Raw genomic sequence first — 25,327 nt, 5'->3', positions numbered from 1 at the left:
CCGCGCCGGGCACGAGGACGCGGCGCGCCGCCCGCGCCCCCACACCGGACGGGCTCGCGGCGCGGGAAAGCGGGGCGTGCGAGCAGGGAAGGGCGAAGACCAGTCACTCACCCTCCCTCGAGGCTCCGGGCGCTCGGCGCCGCTCCTCCGCCCTCCTCGAGCCGCGACGGCGGCTCCTCAGCGGCGCTAGGGGGAGCCCCGGGCCGGAGCGGGGAAACGGCGGCGGCCGGACCAGCAGGCCCTCCGCACCTGCCCCTGTGGCGGAGCCGCGACGAGCCCGGCGACGGCGGCGGCAGCGGTGGCAGCAACAGCGGCTCCGAGCGGGGAGGGCAAGTGACCCGGATGTACAGGGTAACGGCGAGGAGGGGGAGGGGGTACTGCCAGGAAGTGAGGGCGCTGAGGACCTGTCCGGCCATGCGCATGCGCCGCGCTCCCGCGCGCGCCCCCCCCCCCCAAGGTAGACCCGCAGCCCTGCTTCTCCACCGCCCCTCCGGAAAGGGGCGGGGCGAGGCCGGAGACAGGTGGTCGCGCGGACGCGTGCGAAAGACCAAAGGGGCGCGGCCAACCCCTCCGGAGGGCCCCCCCCGCCCTCTTTAAAGGGACAGCACCTCCGCTCAAGCATGGCCTCTGGATGAGTTGGGGGGTCTTATACACAAGGGAGATTGAGGTTCAGGTGGCGGGGACCTGCTTCAGGTCGGCGGGCTCAGAAAGGCCAGAAGTAGAGCTCTGGATGTGCAGTCAAGGCTCGGTGCTGAACTGCGAGGCTGCCACATTCCAGCGCCCTACGCCTGGGGCACAAGCCGGTTCTTGGCAAGGCTTTTTTCCCTCGGGCCAGGTACTGGGCCTCACTCGCACTTCCTCAAGTAGCGCTGGCGCTTGGCAGGCTCCCCAGAGCAGCGAGAAGCACCGTTATCGGTGAGATGGTATCACGGAGATGCCCTTGGGAGGTGTTAGCTGATCAGGCTCAGAACAGAAATCAGATGCCTCTTGAGATCGCGGCGTGCCATGCGCTGCACTTCCAGATAAATCAGACCCTTGTGCTGGGGTCGACTCTGCAGAAATGTCCACTGGGCCCAGCTCTTGCATGTGGCCGTGTGCGGAGCCACTGAATCATTTCCCTAATTCTCCTGTAACTCCGACGTGAGAAATGTTCCCTTCCCCTCATTACAGAACACGTCAGCCAACTAGCTCATCCCCATCCTACTATAAAACTTCCAGATTTTCTTACTGAAGTACAGAAGGTGAACTTTTGTATCTCCCTGGTGTGCTTCCAGTTTGCTGAGTAGATGGCTGAGATGCAGAGAAAAGGGTCTGAACATTCTGGGGCCAGGGGCAAAACGAAAATCCCAGAAAAGTATGGGACTTTCCTTTCCATGATAACACATATCTGGACACCAATCTGCATATGATTTCTGACCTATGGAAAAAGCGGTCTTATTTATAAAATCCTATTCATGAACCCTCACCCTAGTCAAAGAGATACCTTCCTACAAAAAATTGCCTTACTGTACTTACTGTATGGTAAAGTATTCCTTCCCCCAAACACAGGACAGCTTTTACCTTACTAGCCTGTTTTCCACTTGAGTTACAAGAGCCCAAATAGGATGCAATACGTTACATAGAACATGTTAAGAGAGTCATGGAAACACTAGGCTTCCGCAAGGTGCACATTAAGAGCAAGAGTCAAAGGTCTCAGACCTTTATCCTAAATACATTTCAGGAGGATTTGGAAGAGTCCATATTGCACCTATGATCATTTTTACCCATTTTGATTTAACTGACGAGTTGGTTTTGCAAATATGGATGCTGCTAAGACTGTCCTCAGAATCCAAAACGCTGTTCCCCTTGTCTGACACACTGACACCCACTGATGCACCATTCCCTCTGTCCTCACTGTGAACCAGAGGAAAAATGCTTGCAGAGTCTTGCAACAGAAGCTCTCATCAACCTCCCACCCCAAACAGGAATTTCCCCTACAGTATCCTCAACACCTGAACATCCCCTTTAGCTTGACTATCTCTAACCACAGGGCGGGCGCACATTAATGCAAGTGTCAGCCTCCTCTGCCTCTAAGGAACCTCTTTTTTACATTGAACACAAATCAGGTACCCAGCCACTTTCACTGGCCCTCATTTTGTCTCAGAAAGCAAGATTGGTATGACACCAGCCTGAGGGTCTTAATAGTCCAGCAAAGAAAAACAGCCCATTAATGAGAAGTAACAGCAAAAAGGGTTAGGTCCTGTGCAGACAGTGTCTTCCCATTCCAGGCTTGTTTGAGATGCATCAGTGAGCTCTATTCTATTACCCCAACTGCAGAAGGCAGCTCCTAAAAGACTCTACAAGAAGTGCTGAACTTCTTCTACAATCCTTTCTTCATTGTTCCACATGAGTGTAATCACATTTCCACTGAGGTCAAAACTTTGAGTTTCTTATTGCAAAAAGCAGCAGGACACCAAAAAGACGTTTGCCCAAGAGCACTGGCTTCTGTGGGACAATGCAATCCCTGTGACTGGCCAGCACCTGAGTCCTTAAGATGTGCCAGGCACTGCACTCGGCCTTGACGTGGATTTCGGCCTTTGCTCTTCACACCTATCCCATATGGTTCTATTCACCTGTCTACTTTATAAATGAGGAGCCCGACACCAGAATTTGAACTCAATCTGTGAACTTCACAGTTTGTGTTTATACTATCTCCTCTGTTTACATGCTTCAATTTCAAAAGAGCCTACTGCTTTCCATAAATGCCATTTTCTTTGAATTTCTTAGGTCTTATATATTTTAAAAGCGTACTTTAAACTGTTTTGTTCAGTTGATTCAATCAGCATGTCCTTTTTGCACCTCTACTGTGTCCCAGGAACCATGTTAAGAGCCTGGGGTGGAAGATGTGTGGGGCTCAGAGTTTGCTAAGAGAAAGAGCTCTCTACAAAACATACTGATTTATTATAATTTAGGAAGTTAGATGGAACCAACTCTGCCTGGGACAAGTATAAAAGATGGGACCTTTGCACTTGGCCATGTGTGGAAGAAAAGACAAGAGAGTTGAAAAGGTACAAGGACAGACAGAAGAAAGGTGGTGACACACTAGGGATGAGACAAGTGATTAAATGGAAGAATAGCACCTACCATGCAAAATTTGAACTTGAAGGCAATAACAAGCAAAAAGAACCTTCTGATCAAGGGAAATGCAAAAGCGGCTGTTTCCTCTCACACTGACTTTGAGCACAGTGTCCCATATGAACTTCGGGGGAGAAAGAAAGGAGGCCAGCAGACTAGCTAACAGGCTGCAGAGGGGTCTGGGTAAGGGAATGATAGCCCGGCTGAGGATGGAGCTCGCCTGGCAGGCACAGCCCCTGGGTTTAATCCTGCAAAAAAAAAAAAAAAAAAAATCAAGGGCATGGTGCAGTTTTCATCCCTTTGCTCTGACTTTCATCAATGTAAATGCACATTGCTTTAACTGGCATCTCTGCATTTGTGCAATTGTTTCTCAACCCCTCTTGGTATTTCTACACAGTTGCATTTATCGTTTTATTAGCACAGAATATTTCATCATGTTGAAATAGCTGTTTTCTTCATTTGTAAAGGTCCACTCGATACAACCCTGGGTTCCCCTACACTTACTCAGTTCTGGGCATTTTGCAAGGGATAAACTGAGCCAGGAAAGAGCCTTTAGGCAAAGGGTGTTGGAAGAATGACCTGAGGCCAGCAAAGCTGCCACTCTCCTAGGAGAAACTTAGGCAACTGCCTTGCGCCATTCGCCATTCAGTTAGCACAAGTATCTGAAGAGTTTTTGTTGCCTCTGCATCCAGTCCTACATTTTGATCCTAGCATTTGCATTTTATCAACTGCTTCTCCCTTCCTTTTCCCCAGATGAATGACTAAGAAAAAGAGGCAAATCTCACTATCATGGCCAACGTCTTCAGGTTCGTGGCTACGACTCCACTGTTGCCTCATGGCTGAGGATCCAGTGAATACTGAATAGAATACAGAAGGGGAGCTAGGGAGGCCTGAGGATCCCTGGGTCAGGCTGCCCCCTCATTCTGTACTCTTCATTCCATACTGAAAGACAAGAGACATCTTGGCTGGTATTCAAAAGTTACAAAGAGCTGGGCATGGTGAAACATGGCTATAATCCCAGCAGTAGGAAGGCTGATTGCTGCAAATGTGAGGCCAACCTGGACCACACAATGAGTTCAAGACCAGCCTGAACTAACAGTAAGACCTTGTCTCAGAAAATAAAGTTAGGGTCCGGGAAGATGGCTCAGTGGAATAAGCGCTTCCCTAGTGAGCACGAGGATCTGAGTTCAATCCCCGGTTCTGCCAAAATAAAATAAAATAAATTAAAAAGAATGAAGTCAACAAATCAGATCTAACAACTTCCTGCTATTTGGCAAAACAATCAATTCCCCAGGAGTTCTAAAGTTGGTCACACACACACACACACACACACCCTCAGTTACATGGTCTATCTATGAGCCGTCTTCCCATTTCCAAATAGAACATTTTTCATAAGGGGCAAGCTATCAGTCTTACTTCCCAAGCCTTTCCAGTGACCTACAAGAAGGAAAAGGACCCTAGAGGCTCCCGTTGCTTGTTCCTTCTTAGGACCTCAAACTTCTAGTCTTTTATTGTGGCTCTCAGTTTTCAGCTCAAAGAGGTCATCCCCTTCCCTATTCCTAAAGTTAAATCCCTCCTCCCTTTACCCATATCCTAACATGTCACTGGTTTTCTTCTCTTCCTTTGCAAACTGTAACATATTTTAATTTTTGTAGCTTAAAAATATCAGTTCCATGAAGGCAGAGACTGTGGCTGTCATCTCTGTCACAGTGCCCTGCCCCTAGGAGACCCTCCTGAATGTGCAAAGTGACTGAAGGAGGGTCCAGGCAGTCAATGAAGGCCCACAGCCTCCTATATTTTTTCCCTGATATGAGTATTACATGTGGAAATTTGAAAATACATATGCACAAAAAAAAATAAAAATACGTATGATCTAACCACCCACCATGCGGATACCCTTCCAAATGTTCTTTTATCCATCCATATAAGGAGAACACATATTTTCATAAAAATGGCTTCCATATCTGAACGGTAATCTGCTGTGTCCCCACACTGTATCTTAGTCACCTTTCCTTAATACAGGGTTTTGGCTTCATCACTGTGAAAGACTATGTCGTACTTCGCTGAGGATTCAACCCTTGAAGTACTTAAGGATGCAAGTTACAGTTATGCTAAAGGGCACGTTTCTTCAATGCCAACAAAGGTAAAATGCTTTATTCCAGAGTTTTCCTCCTGACTATGTTCCCTCTGTTTATCCTGCTCTGGCACTACCCCACCACCACCGCTCACCACCTAGCGCTATCAGAGTCCCCATCAACCAGAGAAGCAAAACTGGTCACAGCAGGCAAAGCTCAAGTGTGACGAATTGAGGACGATGCCTCAGAGTTCAAACTGGGAATCTGCTGCTGAGACAGGTGACAGGATGACAAGCATGTTTTCTTGCCAAGATTTTAATTAGAAAAAAAAAAAAAGACTGCGCATACCTTCACTGTCCCCTCCCTCACCCTATCCCAAGGTGAGATTTTTTTCCCAGTGGGGATGGGCTGGCCCAGGGGCTACTTATGTGGCAAGCACTCTGCAGGCTAAAGCTCAGGGCCCCTTGCAGAACTGCTGGCTGCAGAAAAATACAGGAGGGTAGGCTCAGGATGTGCTGCCCTTTTCCACAAACAGCTCTTTCAGCCCAGCGTGGGGTTCAACAGCACAAAGGACTGCTCACTTGGCATGTTCAGCTCTGACTGTCACAGCCCCTCCACCAGCAAGGACATGGGGGCGGGGGAGTGTGTGCGGGCGGGGAGGGATCCCCCGAAGGAGACAGATGCCATATACTCAGGAACAGGATGAAAGCGATGGAAAGGAGAATGGGGGGTGGGGCAAGCTAATCTCTGCTCTCACCTCCTTATGTGGCCTACCAGCAGGGGCCGATGAAAGCGTCAACTATGGAAGAACCCCTAATCACATTTAGGGTCAGCAATTTATCTATGCAACTTTTAGAAGATATTTTAACTGGCCATGGTGACCCACACCTGTAATCCCAGCACTCGGGAGGTCGAGGCAGGAAGCTCATGGCAAGGTCAAAGCCAGCCGGGACTATATAGTGAGTCTAGGGCCAGAATGAACTGCACAGTGAAACTCTGTCTCAAAAAGACAAAAACTAACAAATAAATAAATAAATGGTATTTTTGGGTATTTTGCAGAAACATCATGGGGGGAGGCAAAAAGGACTGGGCTTGAAGGAAACTGGTTCCCAGAATTCACTCGGCATAGTACTCTAGCAAATGGAAGTGCTCAATACGTACTAGCTTTCTCTATTACTTTTTAATATAAATAAACGTGCTTTCATTAAGATAGCATTTGAGTAAAGTACCTCACTGCAGCATTTTTAAAAACAAAAACCAGAAGCAAATCACGTTTCCCACAATAGGAAAATAGTGCAGCAGGGTTCAGAAGAACTATCATTAGAATTAATTTTTTAAGTGAAAGTGAACATGGTGGCACATGCCTGTAATCCCAGCACTCTGGAAGGCTGAGGCAGGAGGAACACAAGGTCAAAGCCTGCTTGGGCAACTTAACAAGACCCTGTCTCAAAATTAGAAGTGAAAAGGACGAGGGATGCAGATCAGTGGTACACTGTCCAAGGGTTCAATTCCCAGAAGAGGGAATTTAACAAAACTACCTTAACTAAAATATAAACATGGGGCCAGGGAAATAGCTCAGGAGAATAAGCGCTTGCCTGGCAAGTGCAAGGGCCTGAGTTCAGTCCCCGGTTCCACCAAAAAAATAAATAAAATAAAATATAAACATCTATGCTGTCTACTCGGGGGTATAAGATTTTGTCATTGTTTTCCTCTTGATGTGTTTCCTCATCTCAGAAATAAAGGCCCTGTGCTCAGTCACTCGGGCTGTCTCCAGATTTAAAGTTAGTGCCAAGGTTCTAAATAAGCTACGATCCACAGCCTCAAGGATAACACACACCTAAGGAGTTCAGGAAAACAGAAACATGAGAAAATATCAATCTTTTTTTTTAAATTTATTTATGTGTGTGTGTGTGTGTGTGTGTGTGGCCAGCTCTGCCCACCAGGGGCGGGGCTGGCTGGCATGTGGTGCTGGGGGATCAAACCGTGGTCCCTGTGCTTTATTTTTTATTTTTATTTTTGGAGGAACCGGGGATTGAACTCAGACCCCTGTGCTTGCCAGGGAAGCGCTTATTCTACTGAGCCATCTCCCCGGACCCCTTTTAGCTAAGCTTGTTCTAAGTAGATGCTTTAGACCACTGAGCCATCTCACCAGCCCCGAAAATACCAATCTTTATAAATTAATATACCCATTTTTCTTCAGCCCTGTTGTTTTTTCTGTTGGTCACCATCTCCCTCCATGGTTCGTATCATATTTATTATCTCCATCCACGACATAGGACAGCAGAGATCCGTATCTGCTTTGTTCTCCGGTGCATTCCCAGCCCTTGCGTCAACGCCTGGCACACAGTAGAGCTCAGTTAACGTCTACTGATTGGAAAAAAAATGAATATTAAGTTAAAGACCAGAGTACAAAGCTAGACAACAGAACACTAATCACACTCCCAGGGAAAGCTTCGGTGAGCACAGAAATGAATAATACTTTTTTTTTTTTTTTTTAACTTTCTGTTAAGGATTTGAACAGTTTTGTTGTTCAAGCAGATTTCAATTGAAAAGGGATGATTTTAGGCAGAAAAAAAGGACAAAAAGTAGAAAAGGCCAAGGGAGGTGGAGAGAAACATATGAAATGGCAGGGGCCAAAGCAGAGAAAAGACTCAGAGCTGGGATTACTCTATTAATAGAATCACAGGGCCAGAAAGAAAACTAGGTAATGTGATGCTGAAAAAGCAGGCTGACTAACCTTGAACTTTTAATTACAAGCTAGTATCTATTAAGCTATTCTCAGGTGGATAGAATTTCCCCTAGTAATTGTCTCCATCAGAAGAAACTCTGCTGAATTTGAGCACAAAGGGGCACTTGGAGCATTACACACTACAGATCCCATAAGTCCTGAGCCATTTTTGAGTTGCTTCAGATGTAAGACGGATGAGTCCCACATACTAAGACCATCCAGCGTGTCACAAACATTCATTAGCCAACTGGTCAACCATTCCCTCCCTTATCACTACCTGAGTCAGGACCCACAGAATGTAGTAAACAGCCTTCCTTTCCAGGAGATGAAGGCATACTACCCTCATCAGTACCAAGCAACACAACTCCCAAATAAACCGTGTCAATGAAACAGCCCATAAAACTAAGAGGCAAGAACATTCCCTCCAGCTTTGAGGGGTCAAGAGAAGGGGCAGGGAGAGAGATCCAGACTGCTGTTGCAGGCTAATGTCCACTGTTCTCTGGCCTCACTTAGCACTCAGGGTCACATGTCGCTCTCAATGCCTCCAGCTCCATCTGCCTACCTGGGCTCTCCATCATGTCCAGCCACTGGCCACTTCAAGCAAACCAGGTCAGCCCCCTGCTGCGAGCAGCCTCAGCACCCTGGGTATCTTGTTTATGTGACACCCTACCATCACACCTTCATGCCTTTTCATGTAGTTCCTCAATACCATGAGCTTGGTGAGGACACCATGTTCTGTCACCATGGTATTCTCAGTCTGAGCAGGGACACTAGGCATGCGCACATGCAGTCAGACAGGCCAATGGCATCAGCCCATCTGTCTGCTTAGCCCTGTCTGAATCCCAGTGTGGCTACCATCCTGGAAACAGGAAATCAGGTAAGCAGTGCCAAAGGATGGGAGGTAAATATGACTCAAAAGTGACTAAGTGGCCAGCTATGTGACCCAGGAGTTGAAATTGAGAGCAACAGACAGCATATAGTCACTGTTTGAAGCGATAAAGGAAAGTATTAAACCAAGGTTTTAAAAAACCCTCAGAACCAATATCATCCAAATTAAGAAAACGTTTAACTCGTTTGTCAGAACATGGGATTAATGAGCATGCATCCCCTCCCCAGTTGTCATATACACAGGAAGGCAAGGACAAGAATGTTAACCTTGCCCAAGTTCCTCCTTGTCTCTGCCTCCATGGACTTGGTTAAAACATATTTATTTAACATTTCTATGTCATTGCCTGCATCCAAATCTCTGAATGAATTACCAAATTTCAGAAGTAGATGGAACCCTCTAAGTCACCTTTGACACATTTTACACTTACAAAACTAGAAGGCACAGGCAGTTAAGAAATTTGTCCCAGAGCCCAGAGGGTTCACAGAAGCCTGGTGGATCCCCTGGGCCTGGACTCCAGGCCCAGAGTGAAGGTTACGGGTTCACATCTACGCTGTCAGAGACCTGCTGAGTTCCTGTGCACCAGTCACTCTGGAAAGTAAAGACAGCTAATGGGAAACAGGCAGATAGATCTTCTGCAAATGGGAAGGGATCAACCGATGAGACAGCGGGGAGGGAGCGGGGAAGAAAAGCAGAGGCAAAAAGAATGAAGATGTATTATGTACATGTACCAACTCCCCACAGTGAATGCAATCAATATGTACTGGAAACATGGACTAACAACTATTTTAGATTTTATCACCAGAGTCCTGTAAAACATCTGATAAGCCATGTGCAACATCTTGTATGGTGTCTGCTGTGACTTTTTAGGATACAAGGGGGTCAATTCAATTATGACCCTTATTTAGCCCTTCATTACACCACAAGTCTCTTCCCTTGCTGGAAAAACGTCACGGGATGTGTGCACTTCATGACAAGCGGAAATCAGACCTAATGAGACATGCTGGTCTCCCAGAGCAATAGGGAATCATCCCCTTCTTCGTGGTGATACTAAGGGTCTCTATATAGACTACCTCCTGCTGGTATGCTTTTGCCAAGCTGACCCCTCTGTGAGGAACACCTTCCCCCGCACTTCACTACTTCCCTGCCAAACTCCTACCCACACAGCAAGACTCCGATCAGAAACTTCTATGGACGCTGGATAAGCATTTCACCATAACTTAGTTGTTTCTTTGTACCTTACAGTCACCCACGGCCCTATTTCATCTCTCAACCCTTCCAGGAGATGTCAAACAAACTAGCAATGGTACAATGTTCACACAGCACCACGTACTCCATTGAGAAAAAGTGCTACAAAAAACAAACAAACAAAAAAACACAAGGCTGTTATATTAACTTACTTAACCTCAGATACATACAAAGTGGTTTTGATAGATGAATCAAACAACCTGAGATTAATAGCCTGGCTTATTGCACTCTGCTTTTTCCAAGCCACAAGTCAAAATTAAAGTCTCCCTCAATTTATAACTTTACAAAACATGCTTTTGAACATTGATTCCTGCATCCACTGTGGTTATCAATCAGGATGGGCCAGGTTATGATGTGGTAACAAAGAAGCCCCAAAGCTCAGCCTAAGGCTGACCATGGCGGTCCCCCTGGGCTCACCAAGATAAGCTTGCCAACCCCATCTTGCTGGTCCTTTACCTGACAACCGGGGTCAGCACACTCCACGCTGACATGAGTTTGAAGAGTACGATCCCCTTTTTCCCTTCACCACCAAACTAAAGAACTGCTCGTGTGAGGACCAGAAGCGAGAGTGTTTGTAAACAGAGTACTGTTTGGCAGAGAAGTAGGAGCTACAAAATGACGGTGGCTCGTGCTGGCGCTGACACTGTCATCCCCACTCCTCTTCAGATAATAACCATGCTACTGCCATCCCACATAAGTGGGTCTCGAACTTGTCTGCAACTAGAGTCACCCAAAAAGTTTAAAATAGAAAAACATTACATAGGAGACAGCGATGTTCAGTACAAAAACCACAGCTGAATACCTCTCATCTTGCTCTTCTAAATGTGTGCCATTTCTTATGTCTTATCAATTATTGTTAGACTCTTTAAGTTAAAAATAAAAAGTAAAAAGGATGAGGAAAAAGGTTTATTGAAAAGAATAGTTAATGTTCAATATTTGACCAATCTTGCATATCTATATTTGGTAATCTGAACAACAAATCTGACAATAATGTACATAATATAACAACCATTGCTAATTTTCTATTCTTGTTTTGAAATTCTGTACCATTTGTATTATTGTATGTTGCTTTGTTTCTCTGTTTTTGCTTTTTTGTTTTTATTCTTTAAAATTAAAAAAATTTGGGGCTGGAGAGATGGCTCAGTGGTCTAAAGCACCTATTTGGAACAAGCTTGGAAAAGCACAGGGACCGCGGTTCGATCCCCCAGCACCACATGCCAGCCAGTCGCGCCCCCTGGTGGGCTGAGCTGGCCACACACACACACACACACACACACACACACACACACAAAATAAATGTTAAAAAAAAAAAAAAGTAAAGCCATAAAAATTAAAAAAATTTTACATGATATACAGGAAAAAAAAAAAAACTAACCCTTGTGTCCCTCCCACCCCCAGGGTTGTGAATTAATTCATCTAATGTGTGCTCATGGGCTTTAGGACTTTAAAGGATCACCCAATGAGTCTATTTTTATTTTTAATCTTTTTCTTTAGTATTGGGAATCAAACTTATGACCTTGCACTTGCCAGGCAGGCACTGTGCCACTGAGCTGTATCCCCAGCGCCACCCAATGATTTGAATCGACAGCTAAGTTGGAAACCGTGGGCACAGAGGATAGAGGTGTCACGATTAACATATACACATAGTTTATGTGCACTACACATACACACACAGGCACTCACACACAATGGCCTCTTCCAGGTCCCCTGGATCTACTTCTGTTTGAAACGGTAGTGACATCAGTGCAGTGAGCTAGGTTCTGCTGTGGTGAGTTCCTAGGGCTCATCCCTAGTGATAATTACAGTGCTTACCCTGCAGGATCACAATGAGCTCAGTCACTCGTCTAGTCCAATGATGGCAAGCCTGTTAAGAGACCAAGTGACTAAACTACAACCCCAAACACACTCAGTTATCAAAAAGGGCCAACACTGAATACTGAAGTTTTAATTTAGGAAAAACAACTGCCCTTTCTCATATCTGATCAATCGATTGATTGACTGACTGATTGGAAGGACTGGGGATTGAACCCAGGTCCTTCACCCTGAACTACATCCCTGGCCCTTTTCTTTTCCTTTGTTATTTTGAAAAAAGTTTTCACTAAGTTCCCCAGGCTGGGCTAAAACTTCTAATCCTGCCTGAACCTCCCAGTATACTGCGATTACTGGCGTGTGTCACCAACTACACTCAGCTCTTCTATCCTATTTACTTTTACTGTACTCTGTACCTTTCCTAGGTGTCACTGAACAAGTTTACCAAGGCCACAGTAAATCACACCCCTCAAATTATACAGATGTAGACAGATGGAGGAATCTGGTTAGAGGAGGGCCACTAATGGCTCTTGGCAAAGAAGATCATAATTTGCTCAACTTTTGTCCCAAAGACCCAAAACATGCCAAACAGCTTCACAGAAATCTGGATAAGTCTATTCATTATCATCAGTAACAAGTGCAGAAAAGATAGAAAAGTGACACAAGAGCTTGAAAGGCATGTCCAGTTGAAACCCTCTTGTCAACTGGTTAGCATCAGCTGGAATTCCCCATCTCTGTTTAATTTCTCCTAGAATGAAGCTACCTTTGCTGGATTAGAAGCTGGTGAGGCCGGGAGACCGGTGAACAAGTCAACGCCCCTTCCCCTGGCAGCCAAGCGCAGCTCACACACGCTGGGCGCCCACGCGGCCTAACGAACACATTCTGCCACCAACACACAAAGGCTTTTCAGGAAATTGTCTCTCGGCCCTGTGGGACACTCTGTTTCTACAGTCTGGAGAAAACCAAATACCCCAGCTTATTTGCCCTCTTTTGGGTGAGTTAGTTTGGGAATCACACTAGCTTTATATAAACTTCTTACAAAAAAACAAAAATAAATAAAAGGCATTCAGTGTTTTTTAAAGTCACAAATATACTTGGGCCCAAGGGAACGAGCAGTGTCAAGCGTTACATAATAGTTACTCTGTGACTTAAAAGCTACTGGCAGCCTCAGGCAGGGAAGTCAAAAAGAGAGCGAGCCCGTTTCTGTAAAAGCATCGGACGCTACCGTCTCTTCTGTAGCGGACAAGGGTACTGCTTTTCTTAGAAGCTCATCCAATTATCTGCTGCTTACCTGAACCTGGCAGAGGAGATTTCTTCCCATCTAGCGTTGATTAAAGAGAAAAGCAAGCAGGATTCCCTTAATAAAAGCTTGAAACAAAAAGCAGCAACTGCTCCCAAGACCCTGCTTACTGAAGAAGAGTCACCAGGAAACCCTTGTCAGGGTCTCCACCAACAATCTGACTTCTCAACCACTCTCACAAAAAGGGGAGGAAAGAATGTGAGACCCAGGGGCTGGGGAGACGGCTCAGCGGTCTAAAGCACCTACTTAGAACAAGCTCAGCAAAGCACAGGGCCCGCGGTTCAATCCCCAGCACCACATGCCAGCCAGCCGCGCCCCCTGGTGGGCTGAGCTGGCCACACACACACAAATAAATAAATTAAAAAAAAAAAAAAGAATGTGAGACCCGCAACTCCGGATGCATTGCCCTGGCTTCCTGGTGGTGTGACCGCCAGCAGCACCCAACCTCTCTGTAACTTATTTCATTACCTGTGAAATGGAAAAACTACCTACTTATGATGAGAAATTATAGGAACTGCAAAAATGTATGTAAAGTGCCCAGCACTCACATGTCCATTTATTAGGTGACGACGTAAGAGACTGTCGTTGCCCCTCTGTCAACATCTACTCTGCTCCTCCCCCATCAAGGAGCCTCCCTCAGCTTTGCAGACCTTCTCTCTCTCCACAGTGGGAGGTCTGCAATGGTCTAAACCAATGATGGCGAACCTTTTAGAGCTTTCAATGGTAACGAATAGCCAACTGCAGCACCCATGCCATATAGGTTAGCTGCCACTGATCCAAGCCAGTCAGTGCTATGTCATTTCTCCTGCCACCATGATTAGTTCAGAAACAGATGCATGTCCTGAGATGACCCAATCAGAGGTAAGTTCAAGAACAGTGCTCAATGGCGTGGGGAAAGATGGTAGTTCTTGGTGCTACAGAGGAAGCGAAAGTGTGAGCCAAGTCAAACACAGAATCAGTGCAGAATCACAGAGAATCACAAAGAAATGAAACTAAAGCCTTGATTATGCCTGAAACCCACGGTGCCTCTCCACTCTGGTTATGTGAATCACCTAATTACTTCTATAGTTATTCCATTTGAATTCAGAATTCTGTCACTTGCAACTCAAAGCAATCCTAAATATCCTGGGGCCCAGTCTAATGACTCTCTGAAAAGATTAGACACAAACGTTACCACACTTAATGTCTGAACACTAATGTCGTTAAATTCCCTAGGAGGAGCCTTTGTAGGCCCACCACCTAGGATCCCAAGGCTTAGCAGGGTTTCTTTACATGGGTCGTCATAAATACCCCTTAAAATAGCCAGGCATGATGGCATGAACCTGCGATCCCAGCACCCTATGAGGCTGAGGCAGGAAGATCCCAAGTTTGAGCCCAGCCTGGGCAACTTGGTAACTGAGACCTTGCTTCAACATAACAAATAAAAAGGGGCTGGGGTGGCAGCTCAACAAAAAGGTCTGAGTTCTACATCTAGCAGTGCAAAAACCAAAATTAAATGAATTAATGAACTGAAACATACTAAATCACCTGGCCTTTCAGGAGCTTTAAAAGCCTTGCTTCTGAGACAGGTCTGGATCAAAAATGCATTACGAGCAGGCTCACGAGAGTAGGCCTGGGTTCAAATTAAAGCTCCAATGAAACCTTAGTTTCTTCTCAGGCAAAATGGGGATAATGGTACTTATCTTCCTAGACTATGAGAGCCATGTCACAAGAGACCAAGAAATACGTATTTTCCTCTATTTTCTTGGTTGACCCTGCTCCAAATCATAGCTTCTGCTCCAGAGTTCAGTATGCAAAGGCAGGATGTACCCCATGTATGAGTTGGCTTTTCACCATTATGACAAAAATACCTGACATAAGAAACTTAGGAAGAGGAAAGGTTTACTCTGGCACACAGCTTCAGAAGCTGCGGTCCACAGTCACATGCCTGGCACCTTTGGGGCTGCTGTGGGCCAGAACATCAGGGCAGAGACCACCACCAAACAAGAGCTTCTCACTCATGGCAGCCAGGCAGCAGGGACAGGGAGAAGGAGCCAGAATGCACCCTTTGAGGAGGACCCATTTCCAATCATCTGCATCCTCCAGTCAGGCCTACTTGCTACAGCTTCACCACTTTCCAAAAGCAACACCGGCTGGGGACCAAACCTTCAGTGTATGAGCTTTCTCAGGACTTTTAAGACCAACAGCCTAACAGTCACCCACCAGAGCTGTGAATGGGAAGGTGAGAGCACTAAGGCATACACTGCAACGCCCATCCCGCCACATCCACCCCGTCCTTCAGGGGCATCCACCCAGCACGAGCGCCTATGCAAAGCCTGGCTGCCCCACTCACTGGCTCTCCTGGTTGCCTCTGACAGAGTCCTGGGGACTCGTGCTGATAAATTCTCTGAGCCACAGCTTCTTTCTCTGACAAACACACTTGTCAAAATTAAATAAGAACATTTTAAAATGCCACTACAAGTAGGAAAAAAAAAAAATTGAAAGGCTATAAACCAAAATATTATCAGCAATAAACCCTGAAACTAAAATTATTAAGAGGACATTTTTCTTTTTTATGGAGTTTTGGACTTCTTATAATCAACATAAAATGATTGTCTAATAAAAGTAACAATGAGGTGTGGTACCCATTAAAGCGTCTACGTCAGCACCCAGGACATGGAGCAAGACCCAGTGAATGCCCTTCAGACATTTGAAACAGGCATCACATGTCTTTGCCATCTCCTATTTCTTGTTAAATATTTCAGCTAATTTAATGACTTGATTCCAGGGCTCTCTTTCATCCTTCCTCTCCACAGAGGCCCCATCTGTTAAAACCCCACTCCGAGGATTGTGTAACCAGCTCGCAGAATCAGCAGCACACTCTCGCTTGCTCATTCATCTGTTAATTCATTCACTGAGTAAACAATGATTAGAAACCTACTCTACTGGATACCCTTTGCTTTTTTCCTAACCATCATTCACAAACGATGCCTGGAGTTCCTGAGGGAATGACAGCCTTCCGTCATTCTTGGTGACCTGGGCCCAGAAAGTGCAGACTACCCCATCTAGCTTCTTCAGGGGGCGGGCATTTGAGCTGAGATGGCCAATCAGAGCACTGCACTCACGGACCAAAGGGATTGGTTCAGAGGTGTGGGTGTTACCCAGAAAAGGCCAATCATAGACAGTGAGATTCTATTCTAAGACTTTTGTTGAACTATTAGGAAAGTGGCCCTTTTTTAAACCTCCTGCTAGTAGCATGATCCAAAAAGCACATACAGGCAGTGCATAGCAACGGTGAAAAACTGCAAGACTTCGCAACACTGATTCAGTGGTGGATTCTCTATGCCTTAAATTCCATCCCTAGGCTTTTCTATTAAAGAATGCAACCAATTCGCTGTCTGCAAAAGCCAGCTGAATTTGGGTTCTATTTGGAAGTGGGAAGAATCCCAACAGAACCTGAAGTGCGGCAGTGACATGACCTATGTCCTGGCTACACACGGAAACAGCAAGATGATCCGTGCAAACTTTTCCAGGGATCTCGGTATGAGGTGGTGATAGCCACCAACAGCTGCAGTTAGGCAAAGGCAATAAGATAATTGCTTTAATTAAATTTTAAGCAATGCAACCTGAGAGCAGGAAGGGGCGCCACGGAAGGCCTCCCACAGCAGTAGCATTTAAGCCCATCCACCTCTACTCAGGAGAGAAGTACTACTTAGGAGAGTCGGATAACACTGAAGATTCACATTCGTGTTCCAGTAAACTAAAACCACTGTATCTTTACAGAGTGGGCAATGATACTTAAAGTACTTAACAGCGCTCTATGCGTGAGGCCACAAAATACCATCTCAAGAGACTACCAAGGGCCAAGGTCAGACAAGCCTGACTTGCAAGAACTTCATCTGAGTGGTTATGGATGATGTCTTCAGTTATACTCAGGCTGGGGGTACAGCTCAGCGGCACAGTACCTACCTGGCAGGAGCAAAGTCCTGAGTTCAATGTCTGGCATCAAAAGAAAAAGTTATTACGCTGTTTTTTGGGATGTTGATTCACTGTTGACCTAATCAAAACATCATCATAGAAACAGTCCTTTTAAGGCAAATAACGCACTTCCTGAACTTATTTCTAAACAGTAACAAGGGAGCAGAAAGAGAAAACTCCTCTGGTTCTACAAAACACTTCAGGATTGATTAGGCCATGGACCACTACAGAAATCAACGGCAGGGACAAGCAGCAGGACAAGGGACACTTGAGAGCCCTTCAGGACACACCAAGGCATGCTCAGAAGCAGCTGCTTCACCTGTATCTAGGACGACAGACAAACTCCTCTTCCTCTCCTGGCACAAGGACCCCGTTCCTCCCCTCTTCTTGAAGATGGGATTCACACTTATAACTATTTCCCAGGCAGTTCCAGGGTCTGGAGAAGGCTGGCAGGGACTACGTCAGTTCTCACAGGGAAGCACCCAGCCCTGGCACGGGTTCAGCCCATGCTGGCTTTCCTGCAGGCTCAACCCCACCAGGAGGACCTGCTCACCCCTTCTAAATAAGGGAGCGCTTTCACGCCTGAGCAGGGCTTTTTATTAATTTATTTTTCATACAACTACTATATGCTTATGTCTAAAAATTACTTTTAAGTATAAAGCAACGTATCATTAGGTATCATCCATCACCCCAACCCCGCAATCCCTTAGGCCTGTCCTAAGAACAGTAGGTGTCTTCCCAAACAGCAGCTTTTCTTTCTTTTTGAGTGTCCTTCTGGCAAGAGTAGGCTTAATGTGTACCTGTTTGTGGACGCACATGGTAAAAGAGCTCACAACGCACCTCTGTTTCTGCACATGACAGCATACTACGCATACCTTTCTGCACAAGCATTTTTATTCAAGCAGAGAGCCTGGAAACCCCCTTAACACAGGACCTCCTACATCACTGCTACTAGTACCTGTTTGCAGTATGCAATCACACTTACCACGGGAACTGGCACACGTATACAACACTCTTCTTAATGCCTTTTTTATCCCCTTCCCTTCGTCATGTGATTCTGTTTTGTTTTTTGGTTTTATGAGACAGGCCTTGCTATATAGTTCAGGCTGGCCTCAAACTCCCTAGGTAGCCCAGGCTGCCCTTTAATTTACCACAATCCTCCTGCCTCAGCCTTCCGATTACTGAGATTACAGGCTCGCACCACCCGGCCTAGCTGTGACCTACTATTTGAACAGCAGCACGTAACTCTAAGGATACACTAGATAGGCCATCAATTCCCTATTAATATATACTTAAATTGTTTCAGTGAATAAATGTTAACTAATACCTACATACACATAGCTATAAAAATTTTTGTCTTTTTTTTTTTTTTTTTTTTTTGCAGAACTGAGGATTGAACTCAGGACTTTGTTGTCCTTTTTTTTTTGTTTAAGACAGAATTTTGCTATGTAATTCAAGCTGCCCCTGAGCTTACTCTGTAGTCCAGGCTTGCCTCAAACTCACAGTGATTCGCCTGCATAGGCCTGCCAAGTGTTGAGATTATAGGTGTGTACCACCAAAGCCTGGCACATAGTTATAAAATAAAGATTGAATTTATAAATAAAGTCCTTAGAGGGTTGGCCAAATAGCTCAGCCAATTAAAGCGCCTACAAGCAGGTGCAGGGGGTAGGGGTTCAATCCCCAGGCCTGCCTTGCTGGCCCCGCCCTCGGGGCACGCTGAGATGGCAATTGAGAATAGGCCTGTAATCCCAGCTTTTGGGAGGCTGTAAAGAGGCGGATCACTACAAGTCCCACTCTAGTAGTGTGAACCTCAACACCCTGTAGACTCTGCCCTAAAATACAAAAATAAATAAATAAATAAATAAAGTCCTTGAAGCAGAATTGCAGGGTCAGAAGGCATGTGTCCTCAGAAGTGCTGGTAGGCAGAAATTTCTCTTCAGAGAGTTTGTGCTAACTTTCACCCTCAGCAATAGTGTGAGGGATACCTAATTTATCTGCCCATATTCACGAAAGGTGACTGTGTCTTGTTTTGTGTTTAAATATAGAGGAAGAAAGGAGGGCAGAACTCCACTCTCGTCCCATTGTTGCTTCTTGCTCCATGAATCACTCATGACACTACCACTTCCTGAAAAATTCCAACCCTCCATGCATAATCCAGAGATGACAGCTTAAAATAGAATGAACGGCCACACCAGTGGTGTGCCACAGCCAGCACATGCTGGCTCAGGAGCCTGGCGGCGCTCAGTTCTCAAGAGTCCTGGCGGTGCTCATTTCTTCCTAACTCCAGTGACGTCACATTAGTAACTTGAAAGAGATTATCGGAGTGGCAACTGCTACAGATGCAGGCTTTTTTCTTCCCTGAGAGATCCCTTGCTATGATCTACATCTATATGCTCCTAGTGGGCTTTGGGAAGCGACGGGATTAGGGGGGCTTTCAGCTGACATGCTGGTCGGAGGTGGGGTCTGCTGGAAACAAGAGAGTCACTGTGGGGCCAGGGAGATGGCTCAGAGGAATAAGCGCTTCCTTGACATGCTCAAGGGCCTGAGTTCAATCCCTGGTTCCGCCAAAAAAAAAAAAAAAAAAAAAAAAGTCACTGTGGGCATGACTCGGAAGGGTCTCTCTCCCTTCCCCGCCCCTGCTCCTGCCTTGATTTTCTCTGCTTCCTGTGCACCATGAGGTAAGCGCTCCTCCACAATGCCGGTCCTGCTTTGGAGCCAGCACACTATTGACTGAAACCTCTACAAACTCTGGGCCAAAATGCACCTCCCTTCAAGTTGTCCACGCTGAGTATTGTGTCTCAGCAGTAAGGAAAGGGGCTGAGATGTGCGGGCCTACAGCTGAGCTGCCCGTAGGAGCTGGGGCCTGGTGGGAAAGCCGGGTCACTGGGGCCAGGACCTGGAACAGTGTGTTGCTCCCGCACCCCAGCTCTGCCCCTCCCTCCTGCTCCCAGCTGCCGTGGCGCAAGCAGCTTTTCTTCCACTGTGCCCTGCCATGCTGCCCTGCTTTGGCACTGCCAGACTACAGACCAGAAGCAGCGAGCCTTTCAGGGCTCTCGGTGACGCACACAGCTCCCTTCGGCACATGTGCCACAAACTCACCACCACTGCTATGCACTGAAAAGATGAGCTGAAATCAACCTGCTCCTCCTTTAAGTAGTGGGTACTGTCCCCTAGCAACAAGAAAGTGACTAAGGTACAACTGTGCATACTTCCCAGCACAGCAGTGCATTCCAGCAGGGAATCTGAGGATTTCCCACCCCTCACTGCACCTAAGGACTGCAGGCAACCGAATCCTTCTATTTTCTCATACTGCCTCTCCCTGGTCCTTCGTAATCTCTACCACTTACTGCTTATTCTTGCTGATTTCCGACAATGTGATGACAAAGATTCCAGACTACGCTGGAGAGCTCAGGGCAAAATCCCAGCTCTACAACAGGCCTTTGGCAACATGACCTTGGGCAAGTGGAATGCACTGCCTCAGCTTCCTTGTCTGCAAGATGCAGATGACAAATAATGCCTCACACTAATTTTGGCTGAGGATTACATAAGTTAATAAAGTATACAGAACAGTCTTGCAGACTAATACATGACAAATTTTAGCTGTTATTACTGTCTTCCCATTAATTCTCACTCGAGGTATATCTAATCTTTCCCTTAATTCTTCTGTGAAATTTACATTGTAATGACTTTTTTGTTTCAACTTTTGCTATTCAAATATTCTTTATTCTTTTTTTCATTTTTACCACTTTCATATCCTTAGGTCTTAATCATTTTAAGTATACTATTTATAGCCTCTTTTAGAGGATTCTATTATTTAAAACTTGAGAGTGTTTTGTTTGCTGAGTTCAGAGTTTTTGTGAAATCATCTTCAGAAAAGGTAGTTCTTCGGCCAGTGATATAGCTCAGTGACAAAGCACCTGCCTTACAGGTGCAAGGTCCTGACTTCTATTCCTAGTACCAAAAAAAAAGAAGTTCTTTCTGAGGCAATCTCATTAGCCACTGATTTTTTTTTTTTTTTAAATTTTATGGAAGGGTCTACAGGGTGTTCAGGGTCTCACTACTAGATCAGACTCATAGTGATCTGCCTGTTTAAAGCCTCCCAAGAGCTGGGATTATAGGCGCACGCCACCATACCTAGTCTCAATTGCCATCTCAGTGAGCCCCGGGGGCGGGACCAGCATGGCAGACCAGGGGTCATGGAACCCCTGGCCCCTGCACCTGCCTGCAGGTGCTTTAATCCACTGAGCTATGTGGCCAGCCCTAGACATTATTAAAATTTCCCTATGGAGTGATTTTGTGTTGGGGGGTGTCCCAGGGCAGTAGCCCAGTTATGTTAACTCTTACATCTAAAGGGGCTTAAGGGGCCAAGGAGATGGCTCAGTAGGATAAGTGCTTGACTGGCAAACGCAAGGATCTGTGTTCAATCCCCAGGTCCGCAAAAAAAAAAAAAAAAAAAAAAAAAAGATTTTGGGGCCAGGGAGATGGCTCAGTGGAATAAGCGCTTCCGTGGCAAGTGCAAGGGCCTGAGTTCAAACCCTGGTTCCGCAAAAAAAATAAATAAATAAATGGGCTAATACCTCGGGCCGGCCTGACAGCTCAGTGGACTAGAGCGCCTGCCTAGGTGGAGCACAGCAGCCAGGGTTTGATCCTGGCATGCTGTGCCGGCCCTGCCCATGGGGTGCGCTGGGGCAGCAATTGAGACTGGGCGTGGCAGCAGGCGCCTGTAATCCCAGCCCTTGGGAGGCTGGAAACAGGAGAATCACTGAGTCCAATCTACATAGTGAGACCCTGTAGACCCTGTCCTAAATACAGAAAAAAATAAAATAAAACAAAGGGGCTTATATCTCAAAGATCATAAAAATATAGGCACAAGGCACAGACCACCTTGTCTCACTCGCTGCTCTTACAGTGTATCTACTAAACTTTCACTTTGAAAATACAAACATGAACATAAATATAGATACAAACATTTTACATTTCTTGCTGGTGCCATTTGTTGATGCAAGGTCAACTCCATAGTGGAGCTTTTCCAGCCCTCTTGCATGAAGTCGCCTGCAGCTCCAGGGCCCTCCATCCTTCCTTGATTCCAGGCTTCACTTCCAGGCCCAGGTGGCATTAAAACCTCGGCCTCTAGACTCATGGGCCTCAGGCTGGCTGCGAAAGCTCCACGAAGCTTTGGCACATGTACAGAAACAGAGCTCCCATTTCTCTCTTCACTTTTAACAGCGGTGCATTTCCCTGCTTTGATGAGCTCCCTAGACACATTTCTTCTCTTTTCATCAACCCTGCGCTCACATCAGGAAGGAATCATAATGTTCCAGGTTACCAAACCCAATAAAAACACATACCCAGGCTTGAGTTCTGTGTGCACTAACACTGAAACTTACTCAAGGCCTCGTATCAAACGTGAGCGTAACAGAAAGATGGAAGAGTCCAAATTCCCAACTGAGAATCCCACAATAAAGACACAGTGGAGACTGGCAAACCATCTAACATCCAGGGAGGCCGGTTTTTCCGTTAGTGCTAGACTAGGTTTCTTAGAATGAGCACCATATGAATTAGCTGGCTTGGACTTGAGGGCCATGTTGTGTGCTAATTAAAATCTATAAATATGAGGAACACTTGATGACACAAGTACTTGTACTCTTTCAAAGGCCATGGGAACAAAGACTGACAGAGGAACAGCAGATCCACACTTCCCAGTTGCACTCCCTCGCCCGCTGGGTACAGTGTACGGGTCACCCACGCAATCTTTATCTCTACTTTGTGTTGAGCAAGTGTATTTGGATATGGATAAGTCAGAAGCATGGATCTATGATGATAAAAATCAGAATAGTGGTGATCTCTCTGGCAAACTACAAAAGGACGAGAGAAAGTATCCTGGGATGACATGAATAAGGAATATCCTGATGTAGGGGTGGCAAGGTGGGCGTTAACACATTAAAAATTCATCAAGCTGTGTGATTAAGAGTCACGCATTTTACGGTATGTATAGCCCCATTAAAATACAAGTCACAAGCATGCCCGAGCACAGACTGCCACAAGGCACTCTGCCAAGGGTCTCCGTCCAATGGGGAAACCTGGCCAGATCCTCCAGCCAAAGGCAGAGCACTGAGGGAGCCAGGAGGCCTAGGAAAATACTCAGCAAAAGACAATGTCTGGTGGGGCAGAGAGTGCCAGGTTCAAATAGTGGATGGACTGAGGGAGACAGCTAGTGGCACAGCCCCTGCCTGGCAAGCACAAGGCTCTGGGTTCTATTCCCAGGACCAAAAAAATAAATGAAATTAAAGAATTACTTTCTGAGTGCCGCTGAGATAGCTCAAGAGTCTAAAGCACCTGCTTAGGCAAGAGCAGGGATGGCAGTTCGATCCCCGCACCACATGCCACACCAGCCCCACCCTCAGGGTGGGCTGAGCTAGCCATAAAATTAATTAATTAATTTAATTAAACAAAGAATGGATGGTTTCCCAGGAAAGGCCTTGGAGGGTGATGAGGCTTTTGAGGCAAACTCCCTGGAGGCAGTTCCTTTCCTTCAACCTGAACTCTGCAGCACTGTAAGGAGCTTCATTCCTGCACTGACACTAAGCCCAGGGTCTGCCCAGAGCACGCAGTAGAGATGAGTTAGCGTTACTGTTACTGACGGTAGAAAGGCCAGAAGTACTGCCTTCCTCCAAAATTAGGGTAACTGAAATAGCTTGACCTGATGACTTCGCGGGCTCTTAACAGACATTCACAGAGCACGTGAAAGATGCACAGGTACTCTGACTTCAACAGAGTCAGAGGTCTGACCTCTACTACATAAAACCCATGCCCTGCCCATTACCATCTACTGCACTCTCTCCCTGGAGGGAAGCGGTACACAGCACAGGCCGTGTGCCAGAGGGCCAAGGTCCCACCCAGCTTCGTTACTTACCAACACGGTAACCTTGAACCGGTTATTCAAGCTCCAGGCTGTTTCTTCTCCTGTAAGAGAATTACAGTAAAGAGTGAATAAGTTGCAGCAGTCCTAGGCATGGCATACCCCCCCCACACACACACACACTTATTTGTTTTCCCACACCAGAGACTCAGTCTGGGAATAAACCCCATGTCACATCTGCAGACACCAAGACATTTCATGGGACTGTTTCATCAACACTTTTCTTCCAAGTGCTCAAAACAGTAATAGTATTGTAGATAAAGAAGAGTGACTCAAAGAACTGAGTAGCCAGCTGAAGGTTAGAAAAGGAAGAGCGGAGACCTACACAGACAGGTGCGCCAGACTGTGCTGTCCCAGAGGCACTGAACCGGGTCAGTCTATCCTGGGAGTTCCCAACTTCTAATCTAAAGGACAGGGAACAACACCAAGTCTTGGTCCCAGCAAAACACTCCCTTTCACTTGAGGTGAAACTTTCAAGTATAGCTTTTCGGCCCCTGAATCGCTTCTTGTTTTAGGTTTCTACCTTGCATAGAAAGGAAAGCAAACCTGTACCCTACACGGGCCATGTCACCCTCAAAAATCTCTTACAGGAACAAAAGCTTATGAGCCAAAGAGAGTTCTCAGAAGACCATAGTTAGACAACGTTCCCTTTAATGTATTCGCCAGCATTTTAGCATGAAAATTGAAGTAAAGACCACAGTGTCTAGACACCCTTATTACTGGATGGAAGTGAAACAGAATGCCTTTTTTCTGGCCTTTGGTTTGATTAAATCTTTAACTGCCTTAGTGTTTGTGCTTTGTTTTTCATTAAGTGCTGACACTACCGGAAGCTACTCAACCACCCCCCTTTTGTTCACAAAAGGTTTGAGGCCAGGTCTCACTGCCCGGGAAACTGTTACCTGCTGATAATTCCTACCACTTCTGCTGCATTTGCCAGTACTGCTGTTTCCAGTACAGGTTTTCTTTCTCTTGTTCTTCCTGCTTTCCTAGGAGGGGAGTTCAGTTTTCCCCTTTAAACAACAATACATGCAGCTCTGTAGCCACCGAGAAGATTCACCTGAAGGAACCACCTCAGTGCGCTCACAACTACATCCTCAAGTGGGTGTACACACACACACACACACACACACACACACACACACACACCATGAACACACATGTACACTGCCACAGCACACACACCGCACATAACCCACATGTGCACACACTAGCAACATACACATGCCCCACACATGCACATCATACACACATGCCCAGACACATGCCCAGGCTCACAGTTCTCCTGTCTCCT

At 46.2% G+C, this 25,327-nt stretch overlaps 1 protein-coding gene across 12 annotated transcripts in view; it reads right to left on the bottom strand.

Moving 5' to 3' along the window:
• The window catches only part of Fam49b (family with sequence similarity 49 member B), a 141,001-nt gene extending 116,921 nt beyond the window's left edge, over nucleotides 1-24,080 (bottom strand). For 8 of the 12 annotated variants that reach the window (XM_023718802.1, XM_023718804.1, XM_023718805.1 and 5 more), the window contains exon 1: nucleotides 24,031-24,080. The gene's annotated coding sequence lies outside the window, so the exon portion shown is untranslated. Of the gene's footprint in view, nucleotides 1-111; nucleotides 308-24,030 lie in introns of those variants that run through there. The other 4 variants (XM_023718796.1, XM_023718795.1, XM_023718807.1 and 1 more) reach the window with 3 other exon arrangements.
• Between the last annotated feature and the right edge of the window lie 1,247 nt (nucleotides 24,081-25,327).

The sequence above is a fragment of the Octodon degus genome, unplaced genomic scaffold (assembly GCF_000260255.1).
Source record: "Octodon degus isolate 3935 unplaced genomic scaffold, OctDeg1.0 scaffold00062, whole genome shotgun sequence".
NCBI lineage: Eukaryota > Metazoa > Chordata > Mammalia > Rodentia > Octodontidae > Octodon > Octodon degus.
This window is presented reverse-complemented; position numbering and strand designations above follow the sequence as displayed.